Source organism: Daphnia pulicaria, chromosome 6, assembly GCF_021234035.1.
Source record: "Daphnia pulicaria isolate SC F1-1A chromosome 6, SC_F0-13Bv2, whole genome shotgun sequence".
NCBI lineage: Eukaryota > Metazoa > Arthropoda > Branchiopoda > Diplostraca > Daphniidae > Daphnia > Daphnia pulicaria.
The window spans coordinates 20,772,021-20,790,315 of NC_060918.1; the positions used below are offsets into that span (position 1 = coordinate 20,772,021).

General features: G+C 36.8%; 25 non-coding genes across 25 annotated transcripts; all 25 read right to left on the bottom strand.

Annotated features, from left to right (window-relative positions):
• Positions 1-826: 826 nt before the first annotated feature.
• On the bottom strand, positions 827-899 carry Trnar-acg. Its single transcript has one exon. It is a non-coding gene; the product is annotated as a tRNA-Arg (tRNA).
• A 454-nt stretch (positions 900-1,353) lies between these two features.
• Trnar-acg lies at positions 1,354-1,426 on the bottom strand. The gene has a single exon. It is a non-coding gene; the product is annotated as a tRNA-Arg (tRNA).
• Positions 1,427-2,402: 976 nt separating this feature from the next.
• Trnar-acg lies at positions 2,403-2,475 on the bottom strand. The gene has a single exon. It is a non-coding gene; the product is annotated as a tRNA-Arg (tRNA).
• A 451-nt stretch (positions 2,476-2,926) lies between these two features.
• On the bottom strand, positions 2,927-2,999 carry Trnar-acg. Its single transcript has one exon. It is a non-coding gene; the product is annotated as a tRNA-Arg (tRNA).
• A 978-nt stretch (positions 3,000-3,977) lies between these two features.
• Trnar-acg lies at positions 3,978-4,050 on the bottom strand. The gene has a single exon. It is a non-coding gene; the product is annotated as a tRNA-Arg (tRNA).
• A 451-nt stretch (positions 4,051-4,501) lies between these two features.
• On the bottom strand, positions 4,502-4,574 carry Trnar-acg. The gene has a single exon. It is a non-coding gene; the product is annotated as a tRNA-Arg (tRNA).
• Positions 4,575-5,028: 454 nt separating this feature from the next.
• On the bottom strand, positions 5,029-5,101 carry Trnar-acg. The gene has a single exon. It is a non-coding gene; the product is annotated as a tRNA-Arg (tRNA).
• Positions 5,102-5,552: 451 nt separating this feature from the next.
• On the bottom strand, positions 5,553-5,625 carry Trnar-acg. Its single transcript has one exon. It is a non-coding gene; the product is annotated as a tRNA-Arg (tRNA).
• A 454-nt stretch (positions 5,626-6,079) lies between these two features.
• On the bottom strand, positions 6,080-6,152 carry Trnar-acg. The gene has a single exon. It is a non-coding gene; the product is annotated as a tRNA-Arg (tRNA).
• A 451-nt stretch (positions 6,153-6,603) lies between these two features.
• On the bottom strand, positions 6,604-6,676 carry Trnar-acg. Its single transcript has one exon. It is a non-coding gene; the product is annotated as a tRNA-Arg (tRNA).
• Positions 6,677-7,653: 977 nt separating this feature from the next.
• Positions 7,654-7,726, bottom strand: Trnar-acg. Its single transcript has one exon. It is a non-coding gene; the product is annotated as a tRNA-Arg (tRNA).
• A 451-nt stretch (positions 7,727-8,177) lies between these two features.
• On the bottom strand, positions 8,178-8,250 carry Trnar-acg. The gene has a single exon. It is a non-coding gene; the product is annotated as a tRNA-Arg (tRNA).
• Positions 8,251-8,704: 454 nt separating this feature from the next.
• On the bottom strand, positions 8,705-8,777 carry Trnar-acg. Its single transcript has one exon. It is a non-coding gene; the product is annotated as a tRNA-Arg (tRNA).
• A 451-nt stretch (positions 8,778-9,228) lies between these two features.
• Trnar-acg lies at positions 9,229-9,301 on the bottom strand. The gene has a single exon. It is a non-coding gene; the product is annotated as a tRNA-Arg (tRNA).
• A 454-nt stretch (positions 9,302-9,755) lies between these two features.
• On the bottom strand, positions 9,756-9,828 carry Trnar-acg. The gene has a single exon. It is a non-coding gene; the product is annotated as a tRNA-Arg (tRNA).
• Positions 9,829-10,279: 451 nt separating this feature from the next.
• Positions 10,280-10,352, bottom strand: Trnar-acg. The gene has a single exon. It is a non-coding gene; the product is annotated as a tRNA-Arg (tRNA).
• Positions 10,353-10,806: 454 nt separating this feature from the next.
• Positions 10,807-10,879, bottom strand: Trnar-acg. The gene has a single exon. It is a non-coding gene; the product is annotated as a tRNA-Arg (tRNA).
• A 451-nt stretch (positions 10,880-11,330) lies between these two features.
• Trnar-acg lies at positions 11,331-11,403 on the bottom strand. The gene has a single exon. It is a non-coding gene; the product is annotated as a tRNA-Arg (tRNA).
• A 454-nt stretch (positions 11,404-11,857) lies between these two features.
• Trnar-acg lies at positions 11,858-11,930 on the bottom strand. The gene has a single exon. It is a non-coding gene; the product is annotated as a tRNA-Arg (tRNA).
• A 452-nt stretch (positions 11,931-12,382) lies between these two features.
• Positions 12,383-12,455, bottom strand: Trnar-acg. Its single transcript has one exon. It is a non-coding gene; the product is annotated as a tRNA-Arg (tRNA).
• A 441-nt stretch (positions 12,456-12,896) lies between these two features.
• Positions 12,897-12,969, bottom strand: Trnar-acg. The gene has a single exon. It is a non-coding gene; the product is annotated as a tRNA-Arg (tRNA).
• Positions 12,970-13,420: 451 nt separating this feature from the next.
• Trnar-acg lies at positions 13,421-13,493 on the bottom strand. The gene has a single exon. It is a non-coding gene; the product is annotated as a tRNA-Arg (tRNA).
• Positions 13,494-13,947: 454 nt separating this feature from the next.
• On the bottom strand, positions 13,948-14,020 carry Trnar-acg. Its single transcript has one exon. It is a non-coding gene; the product is annotated as a tRNA-Arg (tRNA).
• Positions 14,021-14,471: 451 nt separating this feature from the next.
• Positions 14,472-14,544, bottom strand: Trnar-acg. The gene has a single exon. It is a non-coding gene; the product is annotated as a tRNA-Arg (tRNA).
• A 427-nt stretch (positions 14,545-14,971) lies between these two features.
• Positions 14,972-15,044, bottom strand: Trnar-acg. Its single transcript has one exon. It is a non-coding gene; the product is annotated as a tRNA-Arg (tRNA).
• Positions 15,045-18,295: the final 3,251 nt, after the last annotated feature.

The following is an 18,295-nucleotide window of genomic DNA, read 5'->3' on the forward strand; positions in this document are numbered from 1 at the left end:
GATCCTCTAACAAATCTGGAAAATGTTGTTTGATTGCCAGGTTGTTTAGCAATATGTATACGACTATATTAATTTCAAGCAAAGAGTTCCATCTACAAAGGATCCACATCAACATGTGAAACAAGATAAAACGTTCTTATTACTAAATTAAAAATTAGAAAAGAAAAAAACGCTTTGCTCTTAACTGGGATTTTATTTCGAATACTTTTATTTCTTGTATTTCTGTTTAATTATTCAATCCTATGGAACCCATTAACGATTCGTTTAGATTCTTAAGCTTACATTTTCCACAATTCGTATAAACGTGCCAGGGATCGACCTGGAATCTCCTGCTCCGTAGGCAGGCGCCTTATCCATTGGGCCACACGTCCTGTAATCCACTTAATTTTTGTCTTTCTAAAATTTCCCTACCTAATTTCTCCGGATCCGAGGGATGAATTTTTGGGAATGAAACTTTAAACTCGATGGGCTCTATGGACTGTGGAACACATTCATCCTTTTTTTTTCTTAATTATTCCATCTCGTGATCCTCTAACAAATCTGGAAAACGTTGTTTGATTGCCAGGTATTGTTTAGCAATATGTATACGACTATATTAATTTCAAGCACAGAGTTCCATCTACGACAGATCCACATCAACATGTGAAACAAGATTAAACGTTCTTATTACTAAATTAAAAGTTAGAAAAGAAAAATATGTTTTGCTCTTAACTGGGATGTTATTTCGAATACTTTTATTTCTTGTATTTCTGTTTAATTATTCAATCCTATGGAACCCATTAACGATTCGTTTAGATTCTTAAGCTTACATTTTCTTGAATTCGTATGAACGTGCCAGGGATCGAACCTGGAATCTCCTGCTCCGTAGGCAGGCGCCTTATCCATTGGGCCACACGTCCTGTAATCCACTTAATTTTTGTCCTTCAAAAATTTCCATACCTAATTTCTCCGGATCCGAGGGATGAATTTTTGGGAATGAAACTTTAAACTCGATGGGCTCTATGGACTGTGGAACACATTCATCCTTTTTTGTTCTTAATTTTTCCATCTCGTAATCCTCTTACAAATCTGGAAAACGTTGTTTGATTGCCAGGTATTGTTTAGCAATATGTATACGACTATATTAATTTCAAGCACAGAGTTCCATCCACGACGGATCCACATCAACGTGTGAAACAAGATAAAACGTTCTTATTACTAAATTAAAAGTTAGAAAAGAAAAATACGCTTTTCTCTTAATTGGGATTTTATTTAGAATACTTTTTTTCTTGTATTTCTGTTTAATTATTCAATCCTATGGAACCCATAAACGATTCGTTTAGATTCTTAAGCTTACATTTTCCACAATTCGTATGAACGTGCCAGGGATCGAACCTGGAATCTCCTGCTCCGTAGGCAGGCGCCTTATCCATTGGGCCACACGTCCTGTAATCCACTTAATTTTTGTCCTTAAAAATTTCCATACCTAATTTCTCCGGATCCGAGGGATGAATTTTTGGGAATGAAACTTTAAACTCGATGGGCTCTATGGACTGTGGAACACATTCATCCTTTTTTCTTCTTAATTTTTCCATCTCGTGATCCTCTAACAAATCTGGGAAACGTTGTTTGATTGCCAGGTTGTTTAGCAATATGTATACGACTATATTAATTTTAAGCACAGAGTTCCATCCACGACGGATCCACATCAACGTGTGAAAAAAGATAAAACGTTCTTATTACTAAATTAAAAGTTAGAAAAGAAAATACGTTTTGCTCTTAACTGGGATGTTATTTCGAATACTTTTATTTCTTGTATTTCTGTTTAATTATTCAATCCTATGGAACCCATTAACGATTCGTTTAGATTCTTAAGCTTACATTTTCCACAATTCGTATGAACGTTTCAGGGATCGAACTTGGAATCTCCTGCTCCGTAGGCAGGCGCCTTATCCATTGGGCCACACGTCCTGTAATCCACTTAATTTTTGTCCTTAAAAATTTCCATACCTAATTTCTCCGGATCCGAGGGATGAATTTTTGGGAATGAAACTTTAAACTCGATGGGCTCTATGGACTGTGAAACACATTCATCCGTTTTTGTTCTTAATTTTTCAATCTCGTGATCCTCTAACAAATCTGGAAAACGTTGTTTGATTGCCAGGTTGTTTAGCAATATGTATACGACTATATTAATTTTAAGCACAGAGTTCCATCCACGACGGATCCACATCAACGTGTGAAACAAGATAAAACGTTCTTATTACTAAATTAAAAGTTAGAAAAGAAAAATACGCTTTTCTCTCAATTGGGATTTTATTTAGAATACTTTTATTTCTTGTATTTCTGTTTAATTATTCAATCCTATGGAACCCATAAACGATTCGTTTAGATTGTTAAGCTTACATTTTCCTCAATTCGTATGAACGTGCCAGGGATCGAATCTGGAATCTCCTGCTCCGTAGGCAGGCGCCTTATCCATTGGGCCACACGTCCTGTAATCCACTTAATTTTTGTCCTTAAAAATTTCCATACCTAATTTCTCCGGATCCGAGGGATGAATTTTTGGGAATGAAACTATAAACTCGATGGGCTCTATGGACTGTGGAACACATTCATCCTTTTTTCTTCTTAATTTTTCCATCTCGTGATCCTCTAACAAATCTGGGAAACGTTGTTTGATTGCCAGGTTGTTTAGCAATATGTATACGACTATATTAATTTTAAGCACAGAGTTCCATCCACGACGGATCCACATCAACGTGTGAAACAAGATAAAACGTTCTTATTACTAAATTAAAAGTTAGAAAAGAAAATACGTTTTGCTCTTTACTGGGATGTTATTTCGAATACTTTTATTTCTTGTATTTCTGTTTAATTATTCAATCCTATGGAACCCATTAACGATTCGTTTAGATTCTTAAGCTTACATTTTCCACAATTCGTATGAACGTGCCAGGGATCGAACCTGGAATCTCCTGCTCCGTAGGCAGGCGCCTTATCCATTGGGCCACACGTCCTGTAATCCACTTAATTTTTGTCCTTAAAAATTTCCATACCTAATTTCTCCGGATCCGAGGGATGAATTTTTGGGAATGAAACTTTAAACTCGATGGGCTCTATGGACTGTGGAACACATTCATCCTTTTTTGTTCTTAATTTTTCAATCTCGTGATCCTCTAACAAATCTGGAAAACGTTGTTTGATTGCCAGGTTGTTTAGCAATATGTATACGACTATATTAATTTTAAGCACAGAGTTCCATCCACGACGGATCCACATCAACGTGTGAAAAAAGATAAAACGTTCTTATTACTAAATTAAAAGTTAGAAAAGAAAATACGTTTTGCTCTTAACTGGGATGTTATTTCGAATACTTTTATTTCTTGTATTTCTGTTTAATTATTCAATCCTATGGAACCCATTAACGATTCGTTTAGATTCTTAAGCTTACATTTTCCACAATTCGTATGAACGTGCCAGGGATCGAACCTGGAATCTCCTGCTCCGTAGGCAAGCGAATTATCCATTGGGCCACAAGTCCTGTAATCCACTTAATTTTTGTCCTTAAAAATTTCCATATCTAATTTCTCCGGATCCGAGGGATGAATTTTTGGGAATGAAACTTTAAACTCGATGGGCTCTATGGACTGTGGAACACATTCATCCTTTTTTGTTCTTAATTTTTCCATCTCGTGATCCTCTAACAAATCTGGAAAACGTTGTTTGATTGCCAGGTATTGTTTAGCAATATGTATACGACTATATTAATTTCAAGCACAGAGTTCCATCCACGACGGATCCACATCAACGTGTGAAACAAGATAAAACGTTCTTATTACTAAATTAAAAGTTAGAAAAGAAAAATACGCTTTTCTCTTAATTGGGATTTTATTTCGAATACTTTTATTTCTTGTATTTCTGTTTAATTATTCAATCCTATGGAGCCCATAAACGATTCGTTAAGATTTTTAAGCTTACATTTTCCACAATTCGTATGAACGTGCCAGGGATCGAACCTGGAATCTCCTGCTCCGTAGGCAGGCGCCTTATCCATTGGGCCACACGTCCTGTAATCCACTTAATTTTTGTCCTTAAAAATTTCCATACCTAATTTCTCCGGATCCGAGGGATGAATTTTTGGGAATGAAACTTTAAACTCGATGGGCTCTATGGACTGTGGAACACATTCATCCTTTTTTGTTCTTAATTTTTCAATCTCGTGATCCTCTAACAAATCTGGAAAACGTTGTTTGATTGCCAGGTTGTTTAGCAATATGTATACGACTATATTAATTTTAAGCACAGAGTTCCATCCACGACGGATCCACATCAACGTGTGAAACAAGATAAAACGTTCTTATTACTAAATTAAAAGTTAGAAAAGAAAATACGTTTTGCTCTTAACTGGGATGTTATTTCGAATACTTTTATTTCTTGTATTTCTGTTTAATTATTCAATCCTATGGAACCCATAAACGATTCGTTTAGATTCTTAAGCTTACATTTTCCACAATTCGTATGAACGTGCCAGGGATCGAACCTGGAATCTCCTGCTCCGTAGGCAGGCGCCTTATCCATTGAGCAACACGTCCTGTAATCCACTAAATTTTTGTCCTTAAAAATTTCCATACCTAATTTCTCCGGATCCGAGGGATGAATTTTTGGGAATGAAACTTTAAACTCGATGGGCTCTATGGACTGTGGAACACATTCATCCTTTTTTGTTCTTAATTTTTCCATCTCGTGATCCTCTAACAAATCTGGAAAACGTTGTTTGATTGCCAGGTATTGTCTAGCAATATGTATACGACTATATTAATTTCAAGCACAGAGTTCCATCCACGACGGATCCACATCAACGTGTGAAACAAGGTAAAACGTTCTTATTACTAAATTAAAAGTTAGAAAAGAAAAATACGCTTTTCTCTTAATTGGGATTTTATTTAGAATACTTTTAATTCTTGTATTTCTGTTTAATTATTCAATCCTATGGAACCCATAAACGATTCGTTAAGATTCTTAAGCTTACATTTTCCACAATTCGTATGAACGTGCCAGGGGTCGAACCTGGAATCTCCTGCTCCGTAGGCAGGCGCCTTATCCATTGGGCCACACGTCCTGTAATCCACTTAATTTTTGTCCTTAAAAATTTCCATACCTAATTTCTCCGGATCCGAGGGATGAATTTTTGGGAATGAAACTTTAAACTCGATGGGCTCTATGGACTGTGGAACACATTCATCCTTTTTTGTTCTTAATTTTTCAATCTCGTGATCCTCTAACAAATCCGGAAAACGTTGTTTGATTGCCAGGTTGTTTAGCAATATGTATACGACTATATTAATTTTAAGCACAGAGTTCCATCCACGACGGATCCACATCAACGTGTGAAACAAGATAAAACGTTCTTATTACTAAATTAAAAGTTAGAAAAGAAAATACGTTTTGCTCTTAACTGGGAAGTTATTTCGAATACTTTTATTTCTTGTATTTCTGTTTAATTATTGAATCCTATGGAACCCATAAACGATTCGTTAAGATTTTTAAGCTTACATTTTCCACAATTCGTATGAACGTGCCAGGGAACGAACCTGGAATCTCCTACTCCGTAGGCAGGCGCCTTATCCATTGGGCCACACGTCCTGTAATCCACTAAATTTTTGTCCTTAAAAATTTCCATACCTAATTTCTCCGGATCCGAGGGATGAATTTTTGGGAATGAAACTTTAAACTCGATGGGCTCTATGGACTGTGGAACACATTCATCCTTTTTTGTTCTTAATTTTTCCATCTCGTGATCCTCTAACAAATCTGGAAAACGTTGTTTGATTGCCAGGTATTGTCTAGCAATATGTATACGACTATATTAATTTCAAGCACAGAGTTCCATCCACGACGGATCCACATCAACGTGTGAAACAAGGTAAAACGTTCTTATTACTAAATTAAAAGTTAGAAAAGAAAAATACGCTTTTCTCTTAATTGGGATTTTATTTAGAATACTTTTATTTCTTGTATTTCTGTTTAATTATTCAATCCTATGGAACCCATAAACGATTCGTTAAGATTCTTAAGCTTACATTTTCCACAATTCGTATGAACGTGCCAGGGGTCGAACCTGGAATCTCCTGCTCCGTAGGCAGGCGCCTTATCCATTTGGCCACACGTCCTGTAATCCACTTAATTTTTGTCCTTAAAAATTTCCATACCTAATTTCTCCGGATCCGAGGGATGAATTTTTGGGAATGAAACTTTAAACTCGATGGGCTCTATGGACTGTGGAACACATTCATCCTTTTTTGTTCTTAATTTTTCAATCTCGTGATCCTCTAACAAATCCGGAAAACGTTGTTTGATTGCCAGGTTGTTTAGCAATATGTATACGACTATATTAATTTTAAGCACAGAGTTCCATCCACGACGGATCCACATCAACGTGTGAAACAAGATAAAACGTTCTTATTACTAAATTAAAAGTTAGAAAAGAAAATACGTTTTGCTCTTAACTGGGAAGTTATTTCGAATACTTTTATTTCTTGTATTTCTGTTTAACTATTGAATCCTATGGAACCCATAAACGATTCGTTTAGATTCTTAAGCTTACATTTTCCACAATTCGTATGAACGTGCCAGGGATCGAACCTGGAATCTCCTGCTCCGTAGGCAGGCGCCTTATCCATTGGGCCACACGTCCTGTAATCCACTTAATTTTTGTCCTTAAAAATTTCCATACCTAATTTCTCCGGATCCGAGGGATGAATTTTTGGGAATGAAACTTTAAACTCGATGGGCTCTATGGACTGTGGAACACATTCATCCTTTTTTGTTCTTAATTTTTCCATCTCGTGATCCTCTAACAAATCTGGAAAACGTTGTTTGATTGCCAGGTATTGTTTAGCAATATGTATACGACTATATTAATTTCAAGCACAGAGTTCCATCCACGACGGATCCACATCAACGTGTGAAACAAGATAAAACGTTCTTATTACTAAATTAAAAGTTAGAAAAGAAAAATACGCTTTTCTCTTAACTGGGATTTTATTTAGAATACTTTTTTTTCTTGTATTTCTGTTTAATTATTGAATCCTATGGAACCCATAAACGATTCGTTAAGATTTTTAAGCTTGCATTTTCCACAATTCGTATGAACGTGCCAGTGGTCGAACCTGGAATCTCCTGCTCCGTAGGCAGGCGCCTTATCCATTGGGCCACTCGTCCTGTAATCCACTTAATTTTTGTCCTTAAAAATTTCCATACCTAATTTCTCCGGATCCGAGGGATGAATTTTTGGGAATGAAACTTAAACTCGATGGGCTCTATGGACTGTGGAACACATTCATCCTTTTTTGTTCTTAATTTTTCAATCTCGTGATCCTCTAACAAATCTGGAAAACGTTGTTTGATTGCCAGGTTGTTTAGCAATATGTATACGACTATATTAATTTTAAGCACAGAGTTCCATCCACGACGGATCCACATCAACGTGTGAAACAAGATAAAACGTTCTTATTACTAAATTAAAAGTTAGAAAAGAAAATACGTTTTGCTCTTAACTGGGAAGTTATTTCGAATACTTTTATTTCTTGTATTTCTGTTTAATTATTGAATCCTATGGAACCCATAAACGATTCGTTAAGATTCTTAAGCTTACATTTTCCACAATTCGTATGAACGTGCCAGGGGTCGAACCTGGAATCTCCTGCTCCGTAGGCAGGCGCCTTATCCATTGGGCCACACGTCCTGTAATCCACTAAATTTTTGTCCTTAAAAATTTCCATACCTAATTTCTCCGGATCCGAGGGATGAATTTTTGGGAATGAAACTTTAAATTCGATGGGCTCTATGGACTGTGGAACACATTCATCCTTTTTTGTTCTTAATTTTTCCATCTCGTGATCCTCTAACAAATCTGGAAAACGTTGTTTGATTGCCAGGTTGTTAAGCAATATGTATACGACTATATTAATTTTAAGCACAGAGTTCCATCCACGACGGATCCACATCAACGTGTGAAACAAGATAAAACGTTCTTATTACTAAATTAAAAGTTAGAAAAGAAAATACGTTTTGCTCTTAACTGGGATTTTATTTAGAATACTTTTTTTTCTTGTATTTCTGTTTAATTATTGAATCTTATGGAACCCATAAACGATTCGTTTAGATTCTTAAGCTTACATTTTCCACAATTCGTATGAACGTGCCAGGGATCGAACCTGGAATCTCCTGCTCCGTAGGCAGGCGCCTTATCCATTGGGCCACACGTCCTGTAATCCACTAAATTTTTGTCCTTAAAAATTTCCATACCTAATTTCTCCGGATCCGAGGGATGAATTTTTGGGAATAAAACTTTAAACTCGATGGGCTCTATGGACTGTGGAACACATTCATCCTTTTTTGTTCTTAATTTTTCCATCTCGTGATCCTCTAACAAATCTGGAAAACGTTGTTTGATTGCCAGGTATTGTTTAGCAATATGTATACGACTATATTAATTTCAAGCACAGAGTTCCATCCACGACGGATCCACATCAACGTGTGAAACAAGATAAAACGTTCTTATTACTAAATTAAAAGTTAGAAAAGAAAAATACGCTTTTCTCTTAATTGGGATTTTATTTAGCATACTTTTATTTCTTGTATTTCTGTTTAATTATTCAATCTTATGGAGCCCATAAACGATTCGTTTAGATTCTTAAGCTTACATTTTCCACAATTCGTATGAACCTGCCAGGGATCGAACCTGGAATCTCCTGCTCCGTAGGCAGGCGCCTTATCCATTGGGCCACACGTCCTGTAATCCACTTAATTTTTGTCCTTAAAAATTTCCATACCTAATTTCTCCGGATCCGAGGGATGAATTTTTGGGAATGAAACTTTAAACTCGATGGGCTCTATGGACTGTGGAACACATTCATCCTTTTTTGTTCTTAATTTTTCCATCTCGTGATCCTCTAACAAATCTGGAAAACGTTGTTTGATTGCCAGGTTGTTTAGCAATATGTATACGACTATATTAATTTTAAGCACAGAGTTCCATCCACGACGGATCCACATCAACGTGTGAAACAAGATAAAACGTTCTTATTACTAAATTAAAAGTTAGAAAAGAAAATACGTTTTGCTCTTAACTGGGATTTTATTTAGAATACTTTTTTTTCTTGTATTTCTGTTTAATTATTGAATCTTATGGAACCCATAAACGATTCGTTTAGATTCTTAAGCTTACATTTTCCACAATTCGTATGAACGTGCCAGGGATCGAACCTGGAATCTCCTGCTCCGTAGGCAGGCGCCTTATCCATTGGGCCACACGTCCTGTAATCCACTAAATTTTTGTCCTTAAAAATTTCCATACCTAATTTCTCCGGATCCGAGGGATGAATTTTTGGGAATGAAACTTTAAACTCGATGGGCTCTATGGACTGTGGAACACATTCATCCTTTTTTGTTCTTAATTTTTCCATCTCGTGATCCTCTAACAAATCTGGAAAACGTTGTTTGATTGCCAGGTATTGTTTAGCAATATGTATACGACTATATTAATTTCAAGCACAGAGTTCCATCCACGACGGATCCACATCAACGTGTGAAACAAGATAAAACGTTCTTATTACTAAATTAAAAGTTAGAAAAGAAAAATACGCTTTTCTCTTAATTGGGATTTTATTTAGCATACTTTTATTTCTTGTATTTCTGTTTAATTATTCAATCTTATGGAGCCCATAAACGATTCGTTTAGATTCTTAAGCTTACATTTTCCACAATTCGTATGAACCTGCCAGGGATCGAACCTGGAATCTCCTGCTCCGTAGGCAGGCGCCTTATCCATTGGGCCACACGTCCTGTAATCCACTTAATTTTTGTCCTTAAAAATTTCCATACCTAATTTCTCCGGATCCGAGGGATGAATTTTTGGGAATGAAACTTTAAACTCGATGGGCTCTATGGACTGTGGAACACATTCATCCTTTTTTGTTCTTAATTTTTCCATCTCGTGATCCTCTAACAAATCTGGAAAACGTTGTTTGATTGCCAGGTTGTTTAGCAATATGTATACGACTATATTAATTTTAAGCACAGAGTTCCATCCACGACGGATCCACATCAACGTGTGAAACAAGATAAAACGTTCTTATTACTAAATTAAAAGTTAGAAAAGAAAATACGTTTTGCTCTTAACTGGGATTTTATTTAGAATACTTTTTTTTCTTGTATTTCTGTTTAATTATTGAATCTTATGGAACCCATAAACGATTCGTTTAGATTCTTAAGCTTACATTTTCCACAATTCGTATGAACGTGCCAGGGATCGAACCTGGAATCTCCTGCTCCGTAGGCAGGCGCCTTATCCATTGGGCCACACGTCCTGTAATCCACTAAATTTTTGTCCTTAAAAATTTCCATACCTAATTTCTCCGGATCCGAGGGATGAATTTTTGGGAATGAAACTTTAAACTCGATGGGCTCTATGGACTGTGGAACACATTCATCCTTTTTTGTTCTTAATTTTTCCATCTCGTGATCCTCTAACAAATCTGGAAAACGTTGTTTGATTGCCAGGTATTGTTTAGCAATATGTATACGACTATATTAATTTCAAGCACAGAGTTCCATCCACGACGGATCCACATCAACGTGTGAAACAAGATAAAACGTTCTTATTACTAAATTAAAAGTTAGAAAAGAAAAATACGCTTTTCTCTTAATTGGGATTTTATTTAGCATACTTTTATTTCTTGTATTTCTGTTTAATTATTCAATCTTATGGAGCCCATAAACGATTCGTTTAGATTCTTAAGCTTACATTTTCCACAATTCGTATGAACCTGCCAGGGATCGAACCTGGAATCTCCTGTTCCGTAGGCAGGCGCCTTATCCATTGGGCCACACGTCCTGTAATCCACTTAATTTTTGTCCTTAAAAATTTCCATACCTAATTTCTCCGGATCCGAGGGATGAATTTTTGGGAATGAAACTTTAAACTCGATGGGCTCTATGGACTGTGGAACACATTCATCCTTTTTTGTTCTTAATTTTTCCATCTCGTGATCCTCTAACAAATCTGGAAAACGTTGTTTGATTGCCAGGTTGTTTAGCAATATGTATACGACTATATTAATTTTAAGCACAGAGTTCCATCCACGACGGATCCACATCAACGTGTGAAACAAGATAAAACGTTCTTATTACTAAATTAAAAGTTAGAAAAGAAAATACGTTTTGCTCTTAACTGGGATTTTATTTAGAATACTTTTTTTTCTTGTATTTCTGTTTAATTATTGAATCTTATGGAACCCATAAACGATTCGTTTAGATTCTTAAGCTTACATTTTCCACAATTCGTATGAACGTGCCAGGGATCGAACCTGGAATCTCCTGCTCCGTAGGCAGGCGCCTTATCCATTGGGCCACACGTCCTGTAATCCACTAAATTTTTGTCCTTAAAAATTTCCATACCTAATTTCTCCGGATCCGAGGGATGAATTTTTGGGAATGAAACTTTAAACTCGATGGGCTCTATGGACTGTGGAACACATTCATCCTTTTTTGTTCTTAATTTTTCCATCTCGTGATCCTCTAACAAATCTGGAAAACGTTGTTTGATTGCCAGGTATTGTTTAGCAATATGTATACGACTATATTAATTTCAAGCACAGAGTTCCATCCACGACGGATCCACATCAACGTGTGAAACAAGATAAAACGTTCTTATTACTAAATTAAAAGTTAGAAAAGAAAAATACGCTTTTCTCTTAATTGGGATTTTATTTAGCATACTTTTATTTCTTGTATTTCTGTTTAATTATTCAATCTTATGGAGCCCATAAACGATTCGTTTAGATTCTTAAGCTTACATTTTCCACAATTCGTATGAACCTGCCAGGGATCGAACCTGGAATCTCCTGCTCCGTAGGCAGGCGCCTTATCCATTGGGCCACACGTCCTGTAATCCACTTAATTTTTGTCCTTAAAAATTTCCATACCTAATTTCTCCGGATCCGAGGGATGAATTTTTGGGAATGAAACTTTAAACTCGATGGGCTCTATGGACTGTGGAACACATTCATCCTTTTTTGTTCTTAATTTTTCCATCTCGTGATCCTCTAACAAATCTGGAAAACGTTGTTTGATTGCCAGGTTGTTTAGCAATATGTATACGACTATATTAATTTTAAGCACACAGTTCCATCCACGACGGATCCACATCAACGTGTGAAACAAGATAAAACGTTCTTATTACTAAATTAAAAGTTAGAAAAGAAAAATACGCTTTTCTCTTAATTGGGATTTTATTTAGAATACTTTTATTTCTTGTATTTCTGTTTAATTATTCAATCCTATGGAACCCATAAACGATTCGTTAAGATTCTTAAGCTTACATTTTCCACAATTTGTATGAACGTGCCAGGGATTGAACCTGGAATCTCCTGCTCCGTAGGCAGGTGCCTTATCCATTGGGCCACACGTCCTGTAATCCACTTAATTTTTGTCCTTAAAAATTTCCATACCTAATTTCTCCGGATCCGAGGGATGAATTTTTGGGAATGAAACTTTAAACTCGATGGGCTCTATGGACTGTGGAACACATTCATCCTTTTTTGTTCTTAATTTTTCCATCTCGTGATCCTCTAACAAATCTGGAAAACGTTGTTTGATTGCCAGGTATTGTTTAGCAATATGTATACGACTATATTAATTTCAAGCACAGAGTTCCATCCACGACGGATCCACATCAACGTGTGAAACAAGATAAAACGTTCTTATTACTAAATTAAAAGTTAGAAAAGAAAAATACGCTTTTCTCTTAATTGGGATTTTATTTAGAATACTTTTATTTCTTGTATTTCTGTTTAATTATTCCCATAAACGATTCGTTTAGATTCTTAAGCTTACATTTTCCACAATTCGTATGAACGTGCCAGGGATCGAACCTGGAATCTCCTGCTCCGTAGGCAGGCGCCTTATCCATTGGGCCACACGTCCTGTAATCCACTTAATTTTTGTCCTTAAACATTTCCATACCTAATTTCTCCGGATCCGAGGGATGAATTTTTGGGAATGAAACTTTAAACTCGATGGGCTCTATGGACTGTGGAACACATTCATCCTTTTTTGTTCTTAATTTTTCCATCTCGTGATCCTCTAACAAATCTGGAAAATGTTGTTTGATTGCCAGATCGTTTAGCAATATGTATACGACTATATTAATTTTAAGCACAGAGTTCCATCCACGACGGATCCACATCAACGTGTGAAACAAGATAAAACGTTCTTATCACTAAATTAAAAGTTAGAAAAGAAAATACGTTTTGCTCTTAACTGGGATGTTATTTCGAATACTTTTATTTCTTGTATTTCTGTTTAATTATTGAATCCTATGGATTTCATAAACGATTCGTTTAGATTCTTAAGCTTACATTTTCCACAATTCGTATGAACGTGCCAGGGATCGAACCTGGAATCTCCTGCTCCGTAGACAGGCGCCTTATCCATTGGGCCACACGTCCTGTAATCCACTAAATTTTTGTCCTTAAAAATTTCCATACCTAATTTCTCCGGATCCGAGGGATGAATTTTTGGGAATGAAACTTTAAACTCGATGGGCTCTATGGACTGTGGAACACATTCATCCTTTTTTGTTCTTAATTTTTCCATCTCGTGATCCTCTAACAAATCTGGAAAACGTTGTTTGATTGCCAGGTATTGTTTAGCAATTTGTATACGACTATATTAATTTCAAGCACAGAGTTCCATCCACGACGGATCCACATCAACGTGTGAAACAAGATAAAACGTTCTTATTACTAAATTAAAAGTTAGAAAAGAAAACTACGCTTTTCTCTTAATTGGGATTTTATTTAGAATACTTTTTTTTCTTGTATTTCTGTTTAATTATTCAATTCTATGGATCCCATAAACGATTCGTTTAGATTCTTAAGCTTACATTTTCCACAATTCGTATGAACCTGCCAGGGATCGAACCTGGAATCTCCTGCTCCGTAGGCAGGCGCCTTATCCATTGGGCCACACGTCCTGTAATCCACTTAATTTTTGTCCTTAAACATTTCCATACCTAATTTCTCCGGATCCGAGGGATGAATTTTTGGGAATGGAACTTTAAACTCGATGGGCTCTATGGACTGTGGAACACATTCATCCTTTTTTGTTCTTAATTTTTCCATCTCGTGATCCTCTAACAAATCTGGAAAATGTTGTTTGATTGCCAGATTGTTTAGCAATATGTATACGACTATATTAATTTTAAGCACAGAGTTCCATCCACGACGGATCCACATCAACGTGTGAAACAAGATAAAACGTTATTATCACTAAATTAAAAGTTAGAAAAGAAAATACGTTTTGCTCTTAACTGGGATGTTATTTCGAATACTTTTATTTTTTGTATTTCTGTTTAATTATTGAATCCTATGGAATTCATAAACGATTCGTTTAGATTCTTAAGCTTACATTTTCCACAATTCGTATGAACGTGCCAGGGATCGAACCTGGAATCTCCTGCTCCGTAGGCAGGCGCCTTATCCATTGGGCCACACGTCCTGTAATCCACTTAATTTTTGTCCTTAAAAATTTCCATACCTAATTTCTCCGGATCCGAGGGATGAATTTTTGGGAATGAAACTTTAAGCTCGATGGGCTCTATGGACTGTGGAACACATTCATCCTTTTTTGTTCTTAATTTTTCCATCTCGTGATCCTCTAACAAATCTGGAAAACGTTGTTTGATTGCCAGGTTGTTTAGCAATATGTATACGACTATATTAATTTTAAGCACAGAGTTCCATCCACGACGGATCCACATCAACGTGTGAAACAATATAAAACGTTCTTATTACTAAATTAAAAGTTACAATGGGATTTTATTTAGAATACTTTTATTTCTTGTATTTCTGTTTAATTATTCAATCCTATGGAACCCATAAACGATTCGTTTAGATTCTTAAGCTTACATTTTCCACAATTCGTATGAACGTGCCAGGGATTGAACCTGGAATCTCCTGCTCCGTAGGCAGGCGCCTTATCCATTGGGCCACACGTCCTGTAATCCACTTAATTTTTGTCCTTAAAAATTTCCATACCTAATTTCTCCGGATCCGAGGGATGAATTTTTGGGAATGAAACTTTAAACTCGATGGGCTCTATGGACTGTGGAACACATTCATCCTTTTTTGTTCTTAATTTTTCCATCTCGTGATCCTCTAACAAATCTGGAAAACGTTGTTTGATTGCCAGGTATTGTTTAGCAATATGTATACGACTATATTAATTTCAAGCACAGAGTTCCATCCACGACGGATCCACATCAACGTGTGAAACAAGATAAAACGTTCTTATTACTAAATTAAAAGTTAGAAAAGAAAATACGTTTTGCTCTTAACTGGGATGTTATTTCGAATACTTTTATTTCTTGTATTTCTGTTTAATTATTCAATCCTATGGAACCCAGAGATAAGGAGATGCGACACATAGTAGGGAATGCCGCCATGACACTTTTCGGCGCGCCATCTAGCGGCTAATGCCCTCCCTTCATCTTTAGCGGACGAATTCTCAAAATGTGTAAGGCGGATGATTTGAATTTCGTGAGGGAAAGCCGGATAAGGACTCGCTCTCGTATAGGCAGAGTAGACTCATAATTCACGGAGTTTATGTGAAGCCAATTCGAGGAATCGAGGGGTTATTTCCCACAGGTCCCTGGTGTACTTTTTAACGAAGAAAACCTTGAGAAATACACAGCTTCAGTTACCAGTTGTGCTCCGTAGCTCAAGAAGTTATGTTTCATATTCGCTCTGTCTTCACAAAGTCATAATGGCTCCAAATTGTAGTGCTGTTAAGTGTCAATCAAAGAGAAGTGACAAATCAGTTTCATTCCATACTTTTCCAAGTGACGCTTTGCGACTTGCTATATGGCTGAAATATTGTGTGCCTGGTTTCAAGCCATCCAAACATTCTGTGTTGTGTTCACTTCATTTTGATCCGTCTTTGATGACATGGACACCTCGGCGCAAATCGAATAGATTAAGAAACAGCAAACTTAATCCTATTGATCTGGATGCAAACCCCGAAGCAGCGAAAGCTCTCGACGATTTAGAAATCGTTAATTTCGACACACCAGTCAAGGTTACAGAATCTCACAGTCAACATCATACATCCCCCTCGGTCTCTTCTCACTCTGTTCGGAGGCAACTCATCACTGAATCTACGACTCCAATTAAAAGGGCAAGATTAGATAAAAACTGTGAAACACCCGAAACACCACCTAGGAAGTGTACCAGTCCATTACATGACAGAGATTACTTTTCGCCGAACAGAAATAGCTGTATTGATGACATCAACAGACTTACAGAAGAAAACAATCGTATAAGGCAGGAATACAAAGAGCACATAGACCGTCTAAAGAGAGAAATTTGTGAACTAGATGCGAAGCACAATTGTGAAATAGACTACCTCAAGCAAGTGAATGTTGGTAAAAAGAGAAAATTGGCCGCAATGGCATCCCGTGAGCGCAAGAGCCACATTGAACTAAACGTCAAAGAGGGTAAAATTAAAATATTGAAGCAGCAGTTGAAGAAGTCAAAAATGCAATGTGAAGATCTAAAGAAAGCTAACAAAAACACCATCAAGAAAACCGACCTGTCCGAAACCGCTTACCAACTCTATGTTAACGAGAAGTTAAATTCTGGAAAGAAAAAGGAGAAACGCAGATACACTCGAAGTTCATCCGTGACCTGGCAATAAACCTAAGTTATTATTCCAACACCGCATATGAAAAAATTAGATCGGTTTTTACCTTGCCATCTGTTCGGAGTCTTCAGCGCTACCTTGCGCCAGTTGGTTGTAATTCCGAAATTTTTAAGAAACTGCTCCCAAATACAAAAAGACATCGCAGACGTAAAACACGGGAAAGATGTAACTTTGAGTGTGGATGAGATGTCCATTAAGAAGGCGTTATGCTACGATCCACAATTAAAGAAATATTTGGGATTCACAGATTTTCCTGATGATAAACAATCAAGTCGAGAAACAGATCATCAACTTCTTGCTACTCAAATATTAGTGTTCTACGTCGTTGGATTGGATGGAAAATGGAGATCTCCCGTCGCTTACTACTTCACGACTCATTTAACGGGGCTAAGCCAGTCAAAAGTGCTTAATGATGTTATTGTTGCCTGTCACGAATTCGACGTAAATGTAAAAGTAGTTACTTTCGACGGGTTGGCTGCAAATTTGACGATGGTCAATTGTCTTGGAGCAAACATCAAATTTCCAGATAAACGACCAACATACATTCCAAGACGGCCAAGGAAGAGGACTCCTCAGCAAATAGTAGCCGACCGCATCAAGTACGCACCAATGAAAACTACATTCAGTCATCCCAAGACAAGTGAAGACATTCACGTGATGTTAGATACCTGCCATATGTTAAAATTAGCACGGAATTTATAATCAGAAACAGAGAAAGGAATCGTGATACCTGGCTTTTCTCGTCCAGCAAAATGGTCGTTCATCACCGAGCTTTTTGAATACCAGAACCTTCAAGGATTTCGTCTTGGTAACAAATTTATTAACAAAAAGCCACGTCGACATTAGTACACATAAGATGAAAGTAGTTCTTGCTGCGCAAGTATTGAGTAACTCAACAGCGGATGCTCTTCGCCATTTACGCGACGAACTAAAACACCCAAAGGTAAAAATTATTTTTAGTTGCGTTGCGAAAACAAGTTTGATTTATTTTACCATTGTAATTTACTCGTTTCTCTAGTTGGTCGGAAGTGAGGCCACAGAGGAGTATTGCCGTAAATTCAACAAGTTGTTCGACATGCTGAACTCGTGGAATCCGAAACAAACGAATGATAAAGCTCCACTGACAATTTCAAACCTGCCAGAAAAAGAAAAAGAATTATTAGGATTCCAAAGATTTCTTACATCTTTGAAACTCACTACGGGTACACTTGTTTGTACTAGTAGGCGAAAGGCAGTTGCAGTTGGCTTTACAGCCACAATAATATCTACTGTAGCACTTGCCTGGGACGTGTTAACTCAATCCAACTCCTTAAGTTGTCTATGCACAAGACTTACTCAGCAAGATCCACTCGAGCATTTTTTTAGCATTATTCGATTAAGGTGTGGGTTAAATAACAATCCCACTGCAATCCAAGTGAAGTACATTATGAGAAAGCTTCTCGTCATAAAAAGTGGTGGTGTGACAGCTTCTTTATCATCCAACTGTTCACTTCTTCCTTCAACCACATTGGAGGACCAAAATTGTCAAATTGAACAAAATCCTGTGGAG